Source organism: Parasteatoda tepidariorum, chromosome 2 (genome assembly GCF_982258835.1).
Source record: "Parasteatoda tepidariorum strain Cologne lab strain chromosome 2, Ptep-v5.0, whole genome shotgun sequence".
In the NCBI taxonomy this organism is placed as follows: Eukaryota; Metazoa; Arthropoda; class Arachnida; order Araneae; family Theridiidae; genus Parasteatoda; species Parasteatoda tepidariorum.
In genome coordinates this window covers 100136935-100158517 of record NC_141756.1, presented here as the reverse complement: position 1 = coordinate 100158517, position 21583 = coordinate 100136935, and the positions used below count along the sequence as shown (strand labels likewise).

Genomic DNA, 21583 nt, shown 5'->3' with positions numbered 1-21583 from the left:
ATGAAAATTTGGTTTTAATTCAAAACTGTCATACAAATTACATTAAAACAGCTTTAAAAAATAAATAATGTCAGATAAAAATTCAAAGATTCTGTAATCTTGGAGAATCAAAAATAATTTATTAATTTATTTAAATTTCCTTTTTAAAGGAGATTTAAAAAAAAAAAAAAAAAAAAAAAAAAAAAAAAAAAAAAAAGCCCAGAAAGCAACGCGAAAAATTCTTTTGGTTGCTTAGCAACGAGAAGCACTATCTTTTCCCATCTTGTCATTCATTCAGTTTCTTTATGGTTGTTATAAATTATTTCCCCTTCTATGGCGAGGTAATTTGGCATATTTTTAAACCATCGCCAGATATATAAATCCTTATTGCCACCTAATTTACAACCCATTTTTTTCGAAATTTTGTCTACCCCCCACTATTTTGAAGGTCAGGAATCCAAATATGTAAAAAAAAATACATGTTTATTCAGAGAAAGTACGTTTTTGTGTCTGATTTCGTAACTTAATTAATAGTTAGCACTAATTAATTAGCATATTTGAGGTCACCCCCGGGAACCATTAAGATTGACACTTAGATCGTGAAAATCCGATCATTAGAACTAAAGTTATTCAGGGTGATATCTTTTTTTTTTTGCGGACTGTACAAAAAGTATAATATATTTAAATTTTAAGATTTTGCATAAAAATTATTACATCCTGTCTATATAGCGATAGAGAAAAAGAAGTAAATAAAAATAAAAATATGATCACGGAAGCCGACGTCTTCAGGGGGTATTTTTTATTTGCTTCTTTTTCTCGATTGCTATATTTATTCTTTCTTCAGAAAATTCTGCTGCTTTTAAGCGCGTTTCTTTCAAAGATAGTTTTATCAATTTGGAATTAAATATTTTGTATTCTTTTACTGCATTCTGTCTATGTATACAAACTTCAAAATGATTGTAAATGAATAAATTATGTTTGAATATTGATCTGGATCTGTATATTTTTTGTTAATACTTCCCCAAGTTATGTCATTATTTTCTAAATTTCTTAATTAACTTCAAATTTATTATTTCCGTACACGAATGTAATTAATATTGGAATGTTTCCTTAATTAGAGATAGGGGGTTGACCAATCCAATATTTTTCCACTTTTTTATATAAATTTTTATTTGTGAAAGTAATACTTTCATTTTTAAGTAATAAAATAATTTCAAAATATATAGTAATAAGAATTTGCTTCAGATTAATATTCTTTTTTATACTAAAATTAAAATTCTTTTATATTTTCTCTTTAATACATTAGTGGTACTAACTCTGTAGCATCGGTTGGTGCTTTAACTTATGAAATGTAAAAAAGAATTTTAATTTTACATATATCCACTTGAAGAAAGAAAAAATTTTGATATGAAAGAAAATATTTCTAAAGCGCCAAAAAGCAGAGTAAGTAAGTATCATTATTAAATATTTATAAAAAAAGAGAATATAATTGAAATCAAATTGATATAAATCAAATTATCATTTAATTATTTAATTCAATCAAATTCAAAAAACTTTTTTCATTTTAGATGTGTTATGTAATATATATTTTATTATATATTACATAACACATCTGAAATAAAAATAGCTTTTTTAATTTTTATAGATTTAAATAATTAAATTATAATTTGATTTAAATTATCTTCTCTTTTTTATCATAAGCATTTAACAATGGTGGAACCTTACCTGCTTTTTAGCACTTTAAAAATACCTAATGGTGCAACCTTCCTCGCTTTTAGTTCCCTTCAAAAATACCAAATCATAGTGCAACCTTCTTCCACTTTTAGTTCACTTCAAAACACTTATTTTTGGTGTAACCTTTCGCTGCTTTTAGGTTGTTTCAAAATATCCATTTTTGGTGCAACCTTCTCTCGTTGTCTGGAGCTAGTGAAAGCACCAATATATAGTAAAACTGAGCACCAATTTATGTAGCCAGCAAATGAATACCAATGTTTGGCGTAACATAGCTCGAAATTTTTTACAGTGTTCCTCTTAAAGTTACCCTTAATATTTCAGACAAATAAACAAAATTTTTACATCCCATCATTGACTTAAATTTATCAAAATTAAAAACAAGATAAGCGATAAAATAATTAATATTTCAGTAGATAGTCAAATACAAGAATTTTTTTTTCTTGTGCTAAAGAACAACTGTGACTATTTATTTTAATATTGCCCCCTTAAAAATTAGAACACAGCGGTGAGCTTGAAATGTATTACTTCTTTCAATAACTTGAGTTCGAATAAGTTTTGCAATCCAAAGTTGCCAGAATTAGTTTTGATAGTTAGAAAAACTTCATGAACAAGACTGACATGTTCCAAGAACGAGCAGAACTGTATCAGCAGACGATATTTCCTAGCTCGATTAAAAACAAGATTTAATTTTGGGGCAAATAAATCCGTGATTAACCCTACCTTTTCGAATTCCGATTAAATTCATTTAAGCATTAAAAGAATGATAAAAATAAGATTATTCAATGTTAATTGAATAAATCTATATAGCAGAAGTAAGAATTTTTTTTCTTGTGTTAACGAACAGTTGTGACTATGTATTTTAATATTGCCACCTTAAAAATTAGAACCCAGCGGCTCACATGTTATGTATTACATGTTTTAATAACTTTAGGACGAATAAGTTTTGCAATACAAAATTGTCGGAAATAGTTTTGCTCGAACAAGACTGCTATGTTTCAGTATCTGAAGAACGAGCAGAACTGTATCAGCAGACGATATTTCCCAGCTCTATTAAAAACAAATAGTTGATTTAATTTTGGGGCAAATAAATCCGTGATTAACCATACCTTTTCAAATCCCAATTAAATTCGTTTAAGCATTAAAAGAATGATAAAAATAAGATTATTCAATGTTAATCGAATAAATCAATGTATCAGATATATTTTTTTTTCTTATGCTAAAGAACAATTGTGAGGGTGTATTTTAGCTTTGCCCCCTTAAAAATTAAAACCCAGCGGCGCACATGTTATGTATTATTTCTTTTAATAACTTTAGGACGAATAAGTTTTACAATCCAAAAATTGCCGGAATTAGTTCTGACAGTTAGAAAAACTTCTCGCTCAAAACTGACTTTTGAAAAACAAGCAGACGATATTTCCTAGCTCTATTAAAAACAAGATTCAATTTTGGGGCAAATAATTCCGTGATTAATCCTACCTTTTCGAATTCCAATTAAATTCGCTTAAGCATTAAAAGAACGATAAAAATTAAATTATTCAATGTTAATCGGATAAATCTGTAAGCACCTACCTGTTAGATGGTGGAGACCGAAGTAACAAATGGTCGTTTGAGAATATATATTATTCCATTTACCCAAATATTCAGCAAATGCCACATGGCGATAATTTTACCGCGTTCCATTTTATAAGGTAAAGAAACAATGAAAAAAGTATTTCAAGGGAAACAAAGATTGTTACGGAAAATATTTCAGGTGTGATGATGTGTTCCGTGGTTCATTACTTTCAATGGAATGGGGGGAGGGGCGTGAGCGGAAGTTAACGGAATGACACTTGTGATTCTTTGGTTGCGCATCACAGAAGACATATTCAATATTTATAGATTTGTATACAGATGAAATTTCTAGCTCTATTTACAATACACTGCACACCTAGTTAATCCATCTCAAAATTCTTACTATTATTTTCAATAAGAAAGGAAAAAAAGCGCCCCAAAATCGACCTTCAGGCAATAGGGTGCATTAAATGGATCCGTATGCATGGCCCGACTAAGCCTAATTAGGGCCCGGGGCAAAAACTTCTTTAGGGGCCCCTTTCTGCTTCACTATTTCAGTAATGAAGAACCGAACTTTATGGAGGTACAGTCGGACTTCTATACAACGAACTTCCATTTTGCGAATTTCTCTATTTTGCGATTTTTTTCTGGGAACCAAGAACATTTTGTAAATTTCTTCGTAAAATAACTTCCAAATAGCGAAGTGAATTTTCTATTTAAAGAACTTTTCTTTGAGATCCACTTCCCCTATTTCCCAAAATATTTCAGAACATTTCAAGCTTGTTAAAGCATTTTATGAGGGAAATGACTTTGAATTGATTTCCAAAGCCACTTAACTCTGAGAGAAGGCAATGAAATCTCTTTCACTTTTTGTTGGCATTTCAAACGAAAAACTCAGACAAAATTAACGGATTTTATCAGTAGCAATTTAACTTAAGAACGCATGTGGTAACGTATGTTTAAAATTATTTTAATAATAAATGCAGTCATAATTTTATACATAAATTTAGCTTTTTTTTAGTTGAAAATGTATGTAGCATGATAGTGTAACACTGGATAATGTTTTGCTCTATTCTTGCTTTCTATGCAGATGGTTAAGATTTATAAAATAAATAGTAGATACTAGTTTGCAAGATGAAAGTGTATCAATTGCTATTTCAAATATGCCTAGTGCTTATGAATTTAAAACTTGTTTTGTGTTTTAGTAATTCAAAAGGTGATTCTCAATTTAACGAATTTTCCTTACAACGAACTTATCGGGATTTAGCGACTTTGTTATAGAGGTCCGACTGTATTTAACTTTTTTACCTCATTATAGATCAAGGGTTTCCAACTTACATGAGGCCGGGGGCCACAATTAAAAACACCAGTCAAATGGCGGGTAGAAACTTTGTCAAAATTTTATGTAGGACTCCTTTATGTTTGAAGGAACAATAAATATTACTGTCAAATTTTTATCAAATTGTTCAATACAAAAGTATTGAATTATAAATAATAATAAATATTTTCTTGGATGCAAAACAATATATTTTTTTTTTTTTTGCACCGTTGGTATGTTAAATAAAAGTATTTTAAACCTATATAGATATTTACGAAAATTGTCCTCAAAAAATGTCAACTAATACATTTTAGTTCGCGGGCCACAAAAAAAAAACTTCGCGGGCCGGATGTGGCACGCCAGTTGGTAACCATTGTTATAAACATATAACAAGAAAATTGACTAGAACCTAAAATAGCTATAAATGTCCCCCTCCCTCCAATGGTCAGACAAAATATCGTTCTGTCCATTTTATTGATTTTCTGATATTTATATGTCCATCATGCAGTTTTTTTATTGTTAACTTTGTCATCTAGCTGCGAAAAATTCATATCCTTGCTGACATTAAGGAGGAATTCAGCTAAATTTTCTCAATTACGATGGCTCATTAAGCCAATCAGAAGCCTGTATTTTTGTAAACATGTCACATTTTGCAATATGTAAAAAAAGGGCTTATGATTGCCCAAATTTATCCATCGTAATTGCGAAAATTTAGCTGAATTCGCACTCGAGATTCACGAAATATAGATTTTTTATGTTCATACAATAGATTAATGAAGAAAATAACATAAAAACTGACGGATTTTACACTCTACTGATATCTTGTTTAGAAAAAAGTTGATTAAAGAAGGAAACCTAAAATAAACATTCTATTCGATATGGAGGGTCCCTCTGATGTGGGGGCCCAGGGGCAACTGCCCCATATGCCCCTCCCTTAGTCAGTCTCTGTCCGTATAAGCTACTACTACAGTATTTAATGAGGGACAAATAATAACTATAAGATATCATTTATAAGGGATGAATTAACTAAAAAAGCTGAAAATAGAAATATAAAATGTTATATGCATAAAATATTTGTGAAAATTTTTAAAAATACTTCAAATTTGTGCATGAAAAAAAGTGTATATAAGAATATTATTAAGTCCCGTAGCAGAATCGCAGCGACATTGCCGCAGTATACTTTACAGAGTTCTTGCAGAAAGATTTTTCCTTTGAAAAGTAAAAAAAAATATTAGTTTTCTTTTCTACAGAGATTTACACGTAAAATTTGAATCATGCATTTAGACCACTTTTTGACGCGCTCAATTTACGTCGATTAGTATCGTAAATCGATGTTATGTTTCGATTGAATTTTCGGCTGTTATTAATATTGATTTTCATGCGGTTTTTAAATATCCTGATATATTTCAAGCAATGTGGAAAATTCGAATCATGCATTTGAGTATTTACTTTTTAAGGCAATGATTCGATCGAATTTTTGGCAGGTATATTGCTATTGATTTCTCCATAGTTTTTAAATACTATATTTTTTATACGATATTATTTATTACAACAGCCTAATCTTGTAAAGACGCATTTGAGTAATCGCTTTTTGAGGAATCCTGTTCGCGTGATTTCGTCATCGATTTTTCTTCGGTAACGGATTTCATGATTTTTACTTATTTTTTTTATTGTGATTATTTACAAAATGTAAAAAAGAAATAATGAGTGCGTCCCCCCCCAACAAAATGCGAGTTGTAGTTGTAGTTCATTAACGTCGCACTAGAGCTGCACAATGGGCTATTGGCGACGGTCTGGGAAGCATTCCTGAGGATGATCCAAAGACAATCCATCACAATTTTGATCCTCTGCAGGGGGGGAGGTGTGGCACCCCCGCTTCGGTAGCCCGACGACCTGCACGCGAAGTCGAGCACTTAACGGTAGAAAAGTTTAACGAGGATCCAGGGCTCGAAAAACAGCCCGCCCGCCCGTCCTCGACGGTCAAAAATTCTCCGCGGACAACGAATTTCTCGAATCCGACGTCCGCGCGGACGGCTATTTTCCCGTTAATGTTCGTGATACATTTTCAATTTTTGTTATCTTACCAGAGCCTTGTAAGTTACAAAGCAGCAAAATGACCCACAATACAGCAACATACTTCGCATATATTGATGTTTTCTCTGTCTGGGAGTACTGCAGCGGTTGAAAGGGGCTTTGCAGCAATAAACTTACAAAAAAGCACAATACGTACTGGTCTTAAACAAGAAGCGTTAAAAGCAATTATGAACATCCACCTAAATGGAAAACCCCTTTCAGATTTCTGTTCAGAAACCTCTGTAAATCATTGGCTTGATTGTGGAACTGGCAAACGTCATATTTCATTCATTTAAAAAACGCAGTACCCTCGGATAACTTGACATTCCAGATAACTTGACCCTTGTCATTTAAATTATTTCATAAAAGAAATAATAGGTTACTATTAGTAACCTAGTATTTCTTTTATTACTGTATAATGTAATCCTAGTAACGACTAATTAATTGTGCAATTTATATAAATGTTTGTAATAAATAGGAGAAAATTATATTTTTATTTATTTAAAAGCGACGGGTTAGTTTCAACGGGGGACGGGTGCATTGTTGGACAAGCCGTCCTCGGGGACGGGTAAAATTTCTGAGTTTTTTCGAGCCCTGGAGGACCAATACCGCACACCCTCCGTCCCTACGCACACTGACCGCAGTCAGTGATCTGCTGGGAACCGTGTCTTAACGATCAGTCCACTGCGGGGCACAAAATGCGAGAATATCGCCCATAACATTAAAATAAAAAATCATTACGTGTTCAATTAAAAAAAAATTAATAATTTTTTTTGTAAACATAGCGCTTTTGTTATTTCGAATTGGTAACATATATGTTTGTTATTATTAAAAGTATCTTGCACTAAGATATTATTGCTAGACAGTTTTGTCGCAGATAGCTTGAAAAAATTCTGCCACACGGTTATTAATATATCCGCAGAATATCATCAGCGTTTTAATAAAATATATATCGATGCGTGATTTTTTAAAAATTTAAATCGTGAGAATATAAATTTCAGTGTGTGATTTTTAAATTGCGTTAATATGAATCCCGATGTGAGGTTTTTAAATTATGAACGTGAATATGAATGGGCGATGCGTAATTTTAAATATCGTGAGAACAGAACACGATGTGTAATTTTTAAATTGCGTGAATAAGTATTGCGATGTGTACTTTTAAATAGCGTGAATTCAAATTGAGAAGTGTGAACGATACGCATTTTTTTTAAAAAATTGTGTGAATACGAATCTCGATGTAAGATTTTTTAAATCACGCGAATATGTATCGCGATGAGTAATTTTAAATCTAGTGAATACGAATCGCTATGAGAACTTTAAAATCGCGTGAATAATTTTAAATCAAGTTTACATAGAATAAAAAGGAGTATTTTAATGGGAAGAGGAACTCGAAAAAGCGGAACTTTCTTTGAAAAAGCAAAAATTTTCTTTTTATTAAATTGAGGGAAAAAAAGCGAAATTCCGCCGAAAAACGGAACAAACCACGATTTATGAAACGAATTTTAAAAATTCCTGATTTCAAAAGGGGGAAGAAAAAAAAACCATTTTTAGATAAGAATCATCTAGTTATCAGGTTCATCCAGGTCAGGTGTCTGCAGGAATTTTTCTAACAAAATTTTCGATCTTTTTGAAGAAAATGTATTTTAAGATGTGTTTTATTCTGAGCAATAATACTCACAAACTTTATATGTATGATATATTTCTAAATGTTTGGTGCAGAATTGAACAAGTTAATACGAACAAGGGAAACTAGGGAAGTGTGACTCGCCAATTTTGAAATAAACTATTGAGATGTATGCTTTATGAGGAATAATTTTAGGGGGCTACATTCGTTTCGACCCATAGAAGGTCCTGTGAGCAGGGATGAGATTTTTCCGCGGATTCGCGGATTTCCGCTTTTTTTCAGATTTTTCCATTTTTCCCGCTAATTTCCGCTGAAATTTTTTTTCGTCCAAGTTAAAATGTTTTATGAGGAATTTAATTTTCCGTGGAGGGAAATTGTTGAAGTCCCTTTTCCTCCCTCTGAAGTTTCTCTAAAAATCATTTCCTTGGCATAAAACTGGTTGACCTTTATACAGGGATGAGATTTTTTTTGTCTCTCGAATTTCAGCCTTTTTATCAAAAACTCCGATTCTCTAAAAGTTTCGTTTTTTAAAATAAATATCCCGTTTTTTTTAAATTCAGTCATTGAAGTAAAATAATTATATTTATTTACGATTTTCAAAGATAAACAGAAAATTCAATATACGCCCTAGCTGCTAACCCTTCCGCATTTTTACTTATTTTAGCTATTTTCTCCGATTTCACGCACAGAAAATAAGATTTTCCGTATTTTTTATCCGTCGGCTGGATAGCTCGTATTTTCGTAATTCAGATCTCGATTTTTATTCACTCGATTTTAATATCGATCATCGATTTTCGTATTTACCTGATTTAAGAGTTGCACATTGCGATTCTTATTTACGCTATTTAAATATCGTATATTATGATTCTTATTTACGACATTTAAAAATCCAATATCGTGTTTTGTATTTATGCATTTTTAAAATCTCGATTTTATTATCAAATATCGATTTTCGTATTTACCTGATTTAAAAGTTGAACGTTGCGATTCTTATTCAGGCGATTTAAATATTGTACAGTGCGATTCTTACTTACGAGATTTAAAAATCAATATCGCGATTTGTATTTACGAGCTTTTAAAGCCCTGTGTAGCAATTCGTATTCACGTGAGCTTAAAATCCAATATCATGATTCGTTTTTGTGGTTGTAATATCGCGCGATTTAAAAATTATGCATCGTGATCAAAAAATTAAAAAATCATGATTTGTATTTTCGCATTTTTTAAATTCGATGTCGAGTTTAATATTTACGTGATTTAAAAGTCTCATATCGGGATTTATATTCATATGGTTTACAAGTTTAAAAATCGCACTTTTTTGTCAAATTTTTGTTTATATATATATTTTTTTTTTTCTTCTTTTTTTTTGTTTTTTGGATTTCCTCTTTTTTACTTTCTGACTACTCTCATCCCTGTGTGAGAGATAAAAAATAATTCAATATATAGAAAAATCGATATTTTATTACTTCATTGCAGACTATTAGATATTGTAATTGTCTCAAAATCCAATTAATTGGATAATTAGTTAATTCACTAATTAATAACTTAATTAACATTCGTTTCGGCCCATAGAGGTCCTGTGACAGATAAAAAATAATTCAATATTTAGAAAAATCGGTATTTTATTACTTCATTGCAGAGTATTAGATATTGTAATTGTCTCAAAATCCAATTAATTTGTAATTAATTGGATAATTAGTTAATTCACTAATTAATAACTTAATTAACATTCGTTTCGGCCCATAGAGGTCCTGTGAGAGATAAAAAATAATTCAATATTTAGAAAAATCGGTATTTTATTACTTCATTGCAGAGTATTAGATATTGTAATTGTCTCAAAATCCAATTAATTTGTAATTAATTGGATAATTAGTTAATTCACTAATTAATAACTTAATTAACATTCGTTTCGGCCCATAGAGGTCCTGTGACAGATAAAAAATAAATCAATATATAGAAAAATCGGTATTTTATTACTTCAATGCAGACTATTAGTTATTGTAATTGTCTCATAATCTAATTAATTTGTAATTAATTGAATAATTAATTAATTTGCTAATTAATGAATTAATCAGAAAATTAATTATTAATTAATTAATTGAATTGCAATTACTTACTCCAATTAATTCGGAATGTTTTTATAGTCTGCATTGAAGTAATAAAATACCAATTTTTCTATATATGAATTATTTTTTATCTCTCACGGGACCTTCTATGGGCCGAAACGAATGTTTCCCCCTAAAATTATTCCTCATAAGGCATACATCCCACTAGTTTATTTCAAAATTGGCGAGTCACACTTCCCTAGTTTCCCTTGTAAGTGTCGTTATGTGTTCGTCAAAATATTTGTGATGTCGTCTAAAAGGTTATGAGTTCATTCTTTTTTTTCTTTTTATTTGAAGTTTTAATTAAACTTTGTTTTGAAATTAAATTTATACAAATGTGCTCATTCATTTAAAGTGTTAGCTACTTTTAAGTGTACTAAGTACAAAAGGTCGTGTAGTATATTGATACACACCTGTCTGCTATGAATGGTTGACCGTCTAAAGCAGGGGTTTCCAACTGGCGGCATGGGGCCGCATCTTTTTTTTGTAGCCCGCGAACTAAAATATATTAGTTGTAATTTTTTTGCGGACAAATTTCGTAAAAAATCTATATGGGTTTAAAATACTTTTCTCGTTAATAGAAACCTAATTTCTTCGTTTCTGTGAAATTTAACATACCAACGGTGCTAGAAAAATTATTTCTCGGGTTTCGCATACAAGAAAATATTTATTCAAATACAAAAAAAATCGTGTGTGTTGCTCTTTTTTTCCCTTCTTTTGTATTTTGTGAATATAATTCAGCGTGCGTGTATCAAAAATTTTCTCGAAAAAATTCTCCGATTTACTTTTTTGAAACCACTCATTTTGGACGAAAATATTTACACACACATTTGTAAATTTTAAATGTAAATACCTATTCTCTGGTGGTTGCAGCAGACAAGCCTCAATTTCCTAATTGAGCATTTTGTGTGGTACTATGTAAGTTTTAATACCAACCTTTTTAAAGTTTTATATCTTAACAATTAGATATCTGTTGCACATTAATTGTTTAATACATAGGTGCTCATTAAAGTTATTGTAGCCCGAATTTTTATTATTTATTTAATATTTTTAAAAATATTACTAGTAACAATTAAGTATTTTTAAAAATCTACTTCTTATTTTAATTTGTAATTCAATACTTTTGTTTTGGAGAACTTGGTAAAAGTCTAACAGTAATATTTAATGTTCCTTCAAACATAAAAGAGACCTACATAAAATTTTGATAAAGTTGCGGCCCGCCATTTGCTTTGTGTTTTTAATTGTGGCCCCTGGCTTCATGTAAGTTGGAAACCCCTGGTATAAAGCTGAGCACAGATGACGCTAGGGATTGAAATTCGTCGTAAAACTTCGAGGTTACGATTTCCTATCGATTTTTACGCCTAAGCTTCAAAAAGGGCGCCATCTAATATCATTACTTGAAGCGTTTATAATATAACGCCATTTTCCAATTTAAGTTTCAACCAAACAAACCACATACTCGTATATGAATTCTGAAGACACCGCTAGCATGCTATGCCCGGAAAGATGCAACCAACCCAAAAAATATCAAACGGTGATATTTTACACAAATATAGCCAAATATGGGATAAAACTCAAAATATGGTCAATTTTACAACTGTTGTGATATTGTCTTCAATTTGTTTTCGGCTCACAATCAGTTAGAATTTATAAATGACAGGAAAGTCTTATGAATGGTAAAATTAAGCGTAAATTTAAACACAAATCACATTAATATAACTTCCCAGATTACCAAGACTGTTCACACATCGCCTCGTAAGCATGACATAAGCGGAGGGATACACCGGAAGTTTTTTGAATTTCTTCCGGTTTTAAGAGGCTTGTTATTGTTTACATTCAGTCAACCATCCATAAACCCTGGCTCTTTTCCTGCACTCCACTGGATTTCTTAAAACAAAATATGATAGGAGATTTGTCTACTTAACTTAAATATTCAACATTATTAACCAACAATATTATTTTTGAAAAAAAAAAAAAGAGTTGTCATAATCTATAAGAATCAGAGAATCAATTGAAAGGCTTCCGAGAACTAATACTCAACTCTGTATCCTTGCAATTTTGAACCCAATCCAGAAGACAAGGAAACTCCTGGATCAAGTATTGGGAGAAATATGCCTTCGTGGAGGACTTTTTTGATGGAACTAACTCGCCTTTGCGCTACATGAAGAGGAAAACCATTAAAGCCTCCCACGGTTAGCATATACTTCATCCAGGAGTTACCTAGTCTTCTGGATTGGGTTCAAAATTATAAGGCTTCGGATTTGAACATTGATAGTCATAAACCCTAAAATGGGGTCGGCTGTTCAACGACAGTTATAAAATAAAATAAAACCTGATAACGTAAAGCAGACCTGCTAACATTGAACAAGAGCTCTCTGGGGCATATCTTAAGATTACCCGAGACCTTTCAGTAATCACATTTACAATTAAATATAACAAATCAAAACCTCTGGGGGTACTGGATTGGAGATCGATCGTTCTCTGATCCAGGTCAAACATTACGATATGTGGATGAATGAATGGATGTATGAATGGGTCCGCCTTATAAATGGGGGAATGGCTGAAGACGAATTCTTGGCCGTAGATGGCTATACTACTCTACCGTACAAACAGACAAACAAGAAACGCACCCTCTGCCTTAAATTTGCTCGGTTTCACCAAGCAGGCTTGCTAGTGTGGCAAGTCGCATTATAAACAACAACAACAATAATTAAATAATGTAAACATATCAGTGGGGGGATTTAAAATGTGAGGTCAAGACAAGACCAGTGGTCGGAAGTAGTGAAAGCACTGCAGTCGCTGCTTTTTCGTCGTAGTTTGTAGCGTAGTGTGGTGCTTTAAAAAAAAAAATAGTGCAGTGAGTAGTGAGATAAAAAAAAAGTTTTTTGCAGCGATTCCCGGAAACTACTTTTAATGTTAGCATAGTAAAGAAATAAGGTTCTAACACAGCTAATTTTTCGAATTTGATGGGTAAAAATCCTCGCGGGTCCGTCAACGGACGGCATGAAAATGCCCCATGTGGCTGAGCGTTAAAAAGAATTAAGTATTTAGAATCACATATAACTAATATTCAAGCTACTCATTACGAATAATAGATAAAGTATTACTTTGATCAGACTTAGACTTGCGAATGAACATCCGTGAAACGTAGATGTTATTTCAAAGGAAGAGGACAAATTTTAGATGTATTTAATTTCTTACAGGGAAAAAAAAAGAGCATTAAACTAGAGAAATTGCAAGTATTTGATAATTCCCAAGAATTTTTTAATTTAAATATTCGCTGTCGAGAAAGGCATGAAAAAATGAAGGCTAAATGAACAAATTAAAGAAAAATGGCTCCTCTATATATTTCTTAATAATTCTTCACGTTTAACTTTAGCCAATTTTTTACTCAAAACCATTTTGAACATAGGTGTAAATTAATTTCTTCAGAAAAGTTCGTCTTCTTAAAGTAGTGAAGCAGGAACTACGTTTCATATTTACTCCTACTACTAAATAGTTTGTAGTCATTAGATTTTTAAAAAAAGGCAGTTATAGTAGAAGCTAACTGCATTTGTAACAAAGTAGTAGTTGTGATAAGCCACAAAAATAATGTAGTTTTTCCAATCACTGGACAAGATATATTTTCCTCATATACTTACTTTCAAATTGCAAAAATTTTTGTTTTCTATTCATATTCATGAATAAGGAAAAGAAGAAAAAAAAATGAACCAAATCTTTATAAATGTTAGGATATTTTTTAAATACTAATTTACAAATAATTTATACAATTCAAAAGAGGAATTATTTTGTGTTCAACTTCTTGTAACAAGCACTTTTTGCAATTTGTCTAAAGGGAAAGTTTCATTATAGCAACAGTCAATTTCTAATTTTTCTTCCTAAGTCTAATTTTTCAAACAGTGTTGAAATCCCAAAGCTTGTCCTGTATTTAGTATGATTTTTTTAATCATTAAGAATATTCTCTCTACAGGTGCAACGATAGGTTGCCCGATTGCCATCATCAATTCCTGAAGTTTTGGCAATTTTAACACTCTATTGCCAGGCACAATCTAATTGTTCACAGTCAAATATTTCTGAAGGAAGTTTTTCATCACGGTAAAGAGCGAACTCTTGCTCAAATTTATCTTTAACAACTCAACTAAAGTATAAAATTGAGATGGATTTCGAAGTACAATCGAACCTCCTGTACAGCGAAATCGGCGGCACTATCATAGTCTATCATGTTAACCGAATTTCGTCTTATCCGATACATCATGAAAACAATTTATTACGTATTTTTAATACATGTTGTGTACTACATTAATCAGAGTACATAGCCAAATACTTTTTAAGCACTATACACATTAACAAAATAGTTTTCAAAGACTTTACAGGATCATGATAAAATAACTAGTTTCTGACAAAGAACTCTTTTTTTGATAATATCAGCCATTAAAAATGATCAAGAGATTTTTTGGTTCATTATAAGAGGGTGGAAAATGAAGCATGAAATTGAGAATATCTTGCAAAATGCAGCTAAGTTGCACATGGAATGCAATAATCTCACCGAACCAAGCTCAGTAGACGCACATGCGGACTCGCAAGTATTTCCTCAAATATGTAAAACAATTGGCGCTTCCATGTGCTACGGACGGACGATACGCTGAAATAGATTGTGGTAGAATGAATTGTGAAAACGTTGAACAGAACAATGTGAAAAGCACGCTTTTACATAATACATGGCAAAAATCGACATTCCTTTTTCGAAAAGGGAAAAATAAGTACTTTTTTAAAAACACCCAATGAAAAAAGCACCTTAAAGGGCTTTTAAAAAACGGAAATAAGCACCCTTAAACACTTTTTAAAAACGCTACGCACCATGTTTAAGTTGAACAACTCAAGAAAGTATAAAACTGAGATGGATTTCGAAGTTCAGTCTAACTTCGTTAAAGCAAAACTGGCGGCACTATCATAAGTTATTTCACGTTAACTGAATTTCGCCTTATTCAATACATCATGAAAACAATTTATTACATATTATTAATGCATGATATGTACTACAATAATGTATGCAAACAATGCTATTATGGACCAAACAAAATAAAATAAGCTTAAAAATACTTAAACTATTTTATTTTTACTATTTTAATGATTTGCCCATCTGCTACTTCTAACAAAGGAAAAAAATAAAAATAGCATTCCTCAGAATGATTAGGATTTTATTCACATGCTTATTATTTGGCGCTGTGTCCCGTTTCTTTTCATGTTAAGCAATAATCAGCTTGAAAATTTCATGTTAAACAAAGCAATAATTGATTGGTGACTCACAGGACCAAACATGTGTTTCATGTTAAGCAATATTTCACATTAAGCAGTTTTGTGTTAGTGAGGTTCAACTGTATACTGTCAGAACAATGGAATGATAAAAAAAATATATATCTTGAACAGAATACCTTGAAGTTTGGATGTACTATTTGTATTGCGTACAACTAGAAAGAAAAACTTATTTATTTATCTACTCTGCTATTATTTCATTTTATCCGTCGTCGAACAGCCGACCCAATTTTGGGTTTAGGACTACTTATGTTCAACTCCGTAACCTTGTAATTTTGAATCAATCCAGAAGACAAGGAAAGTCCTGGATCAGTACACCCAGAGGTATTAATTTGTTATGGGAACATGGAAGACTTAGCATCCCGACAGATTTAATGTGCATCAGTCACCATTTACTACACGGGGAGTCTTCGGCCGGTGGGGATCAAACCCGTCGTGGGTTTGGATATGGGTCCAGTGCCCTACCAACCAGGCTGTCCTGGCCCTCTACTCTGCTATTAGTAGAATAGATAAGAAAATGAGTTTTTAAGCTTTCGCTTATGGCTGATACGATAAGCGGACCAGAATGGCTTCATCATGTTAAATGCCGTAAGCAAAAGGTTAAAGAAAGCAAGACTAAAACTGCAGTTTATTTGATGTTATTACTGTTACTCGAAAACCAACTAAGTGTTTCTTTAAAAAAATTATGAAAAAGTCTTGCAAAACATTTAAAGAAACTTTACATAAAATAAATATACCTGGAAATTTATCGATTCGAATTTAATCAATAACACGCAATATTTTATTTTTTCATGCAGAACCATAGAAAAGTTGTCTTTTTTTTAAAAAAAATTATTTTATTTCTGAATATTATTCTTTAAAAATATGTGCAAGTTTTTAAATTGGATGAGGACAGTTACTTTCAAACACATAAGAAAATATTGACCTTTAACACACAAATAGGACCCCAACTTCTCGAAAGATAAGTTTAACTCAATCAAAACAGCAACACGAACTGCCCTTCTTTGATAGTGGCTTATTTCATTTATTTATTTATAACACCGCTTTATGAAATATAAAACTGAATTATTAAAATGCAGAGTCAAAGACACTCGTCCAACAAACCATTACATCTGGACACTATAAAATTAGATTCAACAAAATATTCAGACATTCACTGGTGTACATTTCAAAATAAAGTTTAAAACATAAAAAAATGCAAGAAAACAGTATTAATCTTTTCTGCAGATCTCTTTCAAAATAACAACATAATTTGAAATGAAAAAAAAAAATCTAGTAGATTTTACAATAGAATACAAATTTTGTATGAATTATTGAACTTCGTACATTGTTTAATAGTTTGCACCCAATTACGCAAACTATTGAATTCCATTTTACACATGTAATTTCTCAGAGAGTTTTATCATTTAAATTCAATCAATGAAGAGATAATAAAGAAATAATAAAAAAATTAAATAATTTTAGTATGTGTTTTAAAATCGTATTATAATAACTCCACTTTTTATCTCTTACTTATGTTTTATTTATTGTTTATTTTCTACTAATGTTTTATATATTTACTTATTACTAATGCTTTATTTATTCTTTTTTTTTTAACCGTTGTTCTAAAATAAGAAGGAATATTTAAATAAGTAACATTAAAATGCATTTTACTTATCTTATTCATGATACATGAAGTAAAAAACAATAAAACTAAAATAACTTTTGAGATATATTTTATTTTCACAATCAAGCTAAATACAATAAATATAAACAATTCATAAATATATTTTATTCCTTGAATTTTCTACTGTATCTGAAATATTAAATATTGAAGATAATATTTGTCAGACCATTAAATTATTGATTTTGTCATATTTGTATAAGTGACAGATTAGAAATATAAAGAATATGTGCATCAATTACAAGGACACATTTAATAAATTTATTAGGTTCTTAATTTTCGTTTATAATAACAAAACTATAGTTGTAATAAAAAACAATTTATACAATAGATGCATTATGAATAGATAATAAAATTGGTCATTAAGAACACTGGTTCATTCCTAAACTATGAAGTGAAATCAAATTGGCCATTAAGAACACCGGTTCATTCCCAAACTATGAAGTGAAATCAAATTGGCCATTAAGAACACTGGTTCATTCCCAAACTATGAAGTGAAATCAAATTGGCCATTAAGAACACCGGTTCATTCCCAAACTATGAAGTGAAATCAAATTGGCCATTAAGAACCCTGGTTCATTCCCAAACTATGAAGTGAAATCAAATTGGCCATTAAGAATACCGGTTCTTTCCCAAACTATGAAGTAAACAGAGTTTCAGAAATAGAATCAACCCACTTCATTATTACATTTTTCAAAAATAAACAGCACATGTTCTATGAACTAGTTTTTAAGGAAATAAATGTTGAATATCTTGATGCAAAAATCGTCGGTGACACAGATTATTATCTGTTCAGAAAAGTATATATTTTAAGTATACTATTTCAATTTCCACTTAAAATAAGGATGTAAACCAAAACACAGCAGGTGCTATGGTATTGTCTAGAAACATTTTACACAAATCGTTATTCAATTGATATGATGTCACTACAACACTATAATAATTCAACTCTGCTGTCAACATTAGTTTGTAAATAATTTTTATAAATTGCTCACCATCTATTGCAGTCCTCTATGCATCTTTGATAAAATTATAGATTGAGGTGAATGATTCAAAAACTTAAGCAGGATACCCATTCAATTTCAGAAGAAAAAAATTACCTGACTTTTCCAGGTATATTGGTAAATTTCAATGAAAATCCATACTATATTTTATCTATACAATAACCAAATTTTCATTTGCTTTATTTCTAATGTCAAATATTAGATTTTGTGAGCAAAATCATATAATATAATGAGAATGGAAACATGGAAAAGTTTCACTAAAAAGTTACATTTTTATAAAATAATTGTAATAGATGTTAATATCATTTAAATCTAATCTCAATAACTGATTACTGTTATAGACAATTTTATGACTGGTTATTTTCCAGGTATGACATAGGAATTTTTTAGGTTTTTGTAAAAAAATTCCAACTTTCCCTGACTATTCCTTGATTTTTAGAGTTAAAATAAAATTCCCTGATAAATCCAGGTTTTCCTTTTTCTCCCTGACCTGTGGGAGTATTAAGTATTTGCATCATTTTTAGACATTTTTCAAGAATATGTCTAAAAATCATTATTTTGTTCAATGTCTAAAAATCATTATTTTGTTCATTTCTAAAAATCATTATTTAAATCATTATTTTGTTATCCTAAGATAATTCCATGCAAAAAATAACTTTTAGTTAATATTTATTATTTTATTTAAGAATGGTCGAAAAAATTTTGAATTAAATTCTGTAATTACATGTATATGCATTATTTTAAAGAACATAATTTTGCGGGAAAAATACCAGCAGCTTTTATCAGGAAACATAATAGTAAAGTAAGTTGTCTCGCTACAGCGGCTAAATATTTTACGTTTTTGAGCCATGGCTCACATCAGTTATCCTTTCCATGTTGCTCAGTAGGTAAAATTTTTTAAAAATATTGGATGTAAAAAGATCAAGAAAAATTATTTAAGTTCTTAAAAAAATCTGTAATTACATGAGATTTCAAACATAAAAATCTAGGTCTCTTGCAAATAATATTTGTCAATTTTAAAGACTTTTCCAGATTGCAGTTATTCTAAAATAAGGTATTTGCATCGTGTTATGAGTTAATAAGTTATCTTTAACACTAAAAAGACAAAAACTTAGTATATACAGTAGGGAACCGATTATCCGGAACGATCGGGACCATCGCTATTCCGGATAACTGATTTTTCCGGTTTTCTGAATCGCTACAAAAAGCCGTTTTTTTCATGGTCAAACTCAACTAAAAAAAAAAATATTTGGAAATAATCTTAAAAAGAAGAAAAAACGATGAAGTAATACACTAATGATTATTTCCAAAATGATGGTAAGGTAAACATCTTTCAAAAAAGAAAAAAAAATCCAAAAATCTTTTGAGGAAAATTTTTTTTTTTTTTAAATAACGGGAATATTTATCGAATTTCGTTCCGGTTTTTTGGTTTTCCGATTTCCGGATAATGGGTTCTGTACTGTACCTATATTCCCTAAAAGCAGTCAAAATGACTGGATTGTAACAGAATAAACAATGTGTAAAGAAATTTGCTTAAAATTAATTTTTAATATTTTTTATATAATTTACAGTTGCATAACAAGTTATTAGTAAATATTAACAATAAAAAAATTATATGTTGCACAAAATTATAAGAAATTGTCATTATATACATAATTGTTTTTCTAATTGAAATTAAAAGCAGTCAAAATGACTTCCATAGGCAATCTAGTGTTAATCAATAATCAACACAAGTTATATTTTCTTCATATTCCAAAGAAAATTTTATAACAATTTTTGAATAAAATATTTCAAATTTCTCTACAGATTATAATAATGTATTTTATGACATTTTTGTCAAGTTTTCCATTATGTTTATTTGTGTGAACAAACTAGTGAAATAATTCAATAAGTTATGAAGACTACTTTCTAAACAATAAATAAAGTAATTATGTTTTTGTCATTTTGTCATGTGATTTCAAAACTCATATTGCATTTTTTCAAAATTGTACATTAGATGGCTAAAATTACATTAATATAAGCTAAATAGTTAGTGCACGGATAAGAGAGACTAATTCAAAAATAGGGAGAATTTTTTGGATTTTGATTAGTCACATATTCTGATTAGTCTCCAATTCATTTATCACAATTTTTGGAGAAAAAAAAAACATTTCACCTTTAACCCTTTCGAGCCGACTGTCACATATATGTGACAGCAAGAAACGCGCTCACTTCCCGGCCGACACACCCGCGTGACAGAGTTTTCTCGTTCACCCCCGACCGTCACTTATTTGTGCCAGCGTTTCGGAACGTTTTAAAAAATGAAATTTCTTCCAAAAGATGGCATTGTATGTCCATATGGTTTCAGATACATGTAGATTTGACCTTCTACTTAAGATGAAAGTACATTCACGTGGTTTTTAGGGGAAGGAGGGGAGGGGGGGAATGTTTTATGAAGGCTCTTTAAATTAGCACGTGATATTTATTTACAGTAAGTAAGGGAGTTTTCTTTATCTCTCGCTACTTTCGATTTTCGGATTAGTTTTTAGTGGAAAATTAGATCTTGTAGGCTTGAATTTTTTTTCTTTTTACCGTTAGAATGTCGAAGCGTCGAAAATTTTTAACTGAGCTGGAAATAGAGGAAATTATGCAAAATATTGAAACTTATTAATATTTATATTACATTTAAACAAGAAATAACTTAAGTAAATAAAGTATCCATAGAAATATATATAAAGCATATGTCACTTAAATACTCTACAGAACAATATTAAACAACGCGCTGATATTTCGGTAATTTCATGGGATTAGGCTTAACATCAAAAAACCCTCCGGCCCTGGGGAGACACACGCTAGAGAGACTGCCGGCCTCAGCGGTAAGCGCGCTGTCACGCTTTGCGTCGCGAAAGGGTTAAATTAATAAAAACCACTTTTCTTTCCTTTTACTAGTTTTATTTTGCACTAAAAAAGAAAATTTTTTATACACAATGTAGTTACTCACTGATATAATTATGCAATAAGAATGTGTTCTTTTTGTTACTTACTACAAATGTCTGAAATAAAATTTGAAGTGAATACATTGATTTAAATAATGCATATATTTCTATAAGGTACATATCATTTTGGCTGTTTACATCAACATGTGTATTTATAAACAACGAATTAAATTTGGTCTAACTAGAGAGTAAAAACAGAAAATAATTTTAAAATAATAAAATTGCATGATTAAAATTAAAAAGAGTG

General features: G+C 30.5%; 1 protein-coding gene across 7 annotated transcripts in view; it reads right to left on the bottom strand.

Annotated features, from left to right (window-relative positions):
* LOC107440692 (cancer-related nucleoside-triphosphatase) overlaps positions 1 to 21583 on the bottom strand; it is a 63073-nt gene that overhangs the window by 29466 nt on the left and 12024 nt on the right. The window contains exon 1 of one of the 7 annotated variants that reach the window (XM_087157871.1): positions 3283 to 4019. The exons of 2 other annotated variants lie outside the window; for them this stretch is intronic. The gene's annotated coding sequence lies outside the window, so the exon portion shown is untranslated. Of the gene's footprint in view, positions 1 to 3282; positions 4020 to 17392; positions 21394 to 21583 lie in introns of those variants that run through there. 4 more of the 7 variants (XM_071177899.2, XM_087157873.1, XM_071177902.2 and 1 more) reach the window with 4 other exon arrangements.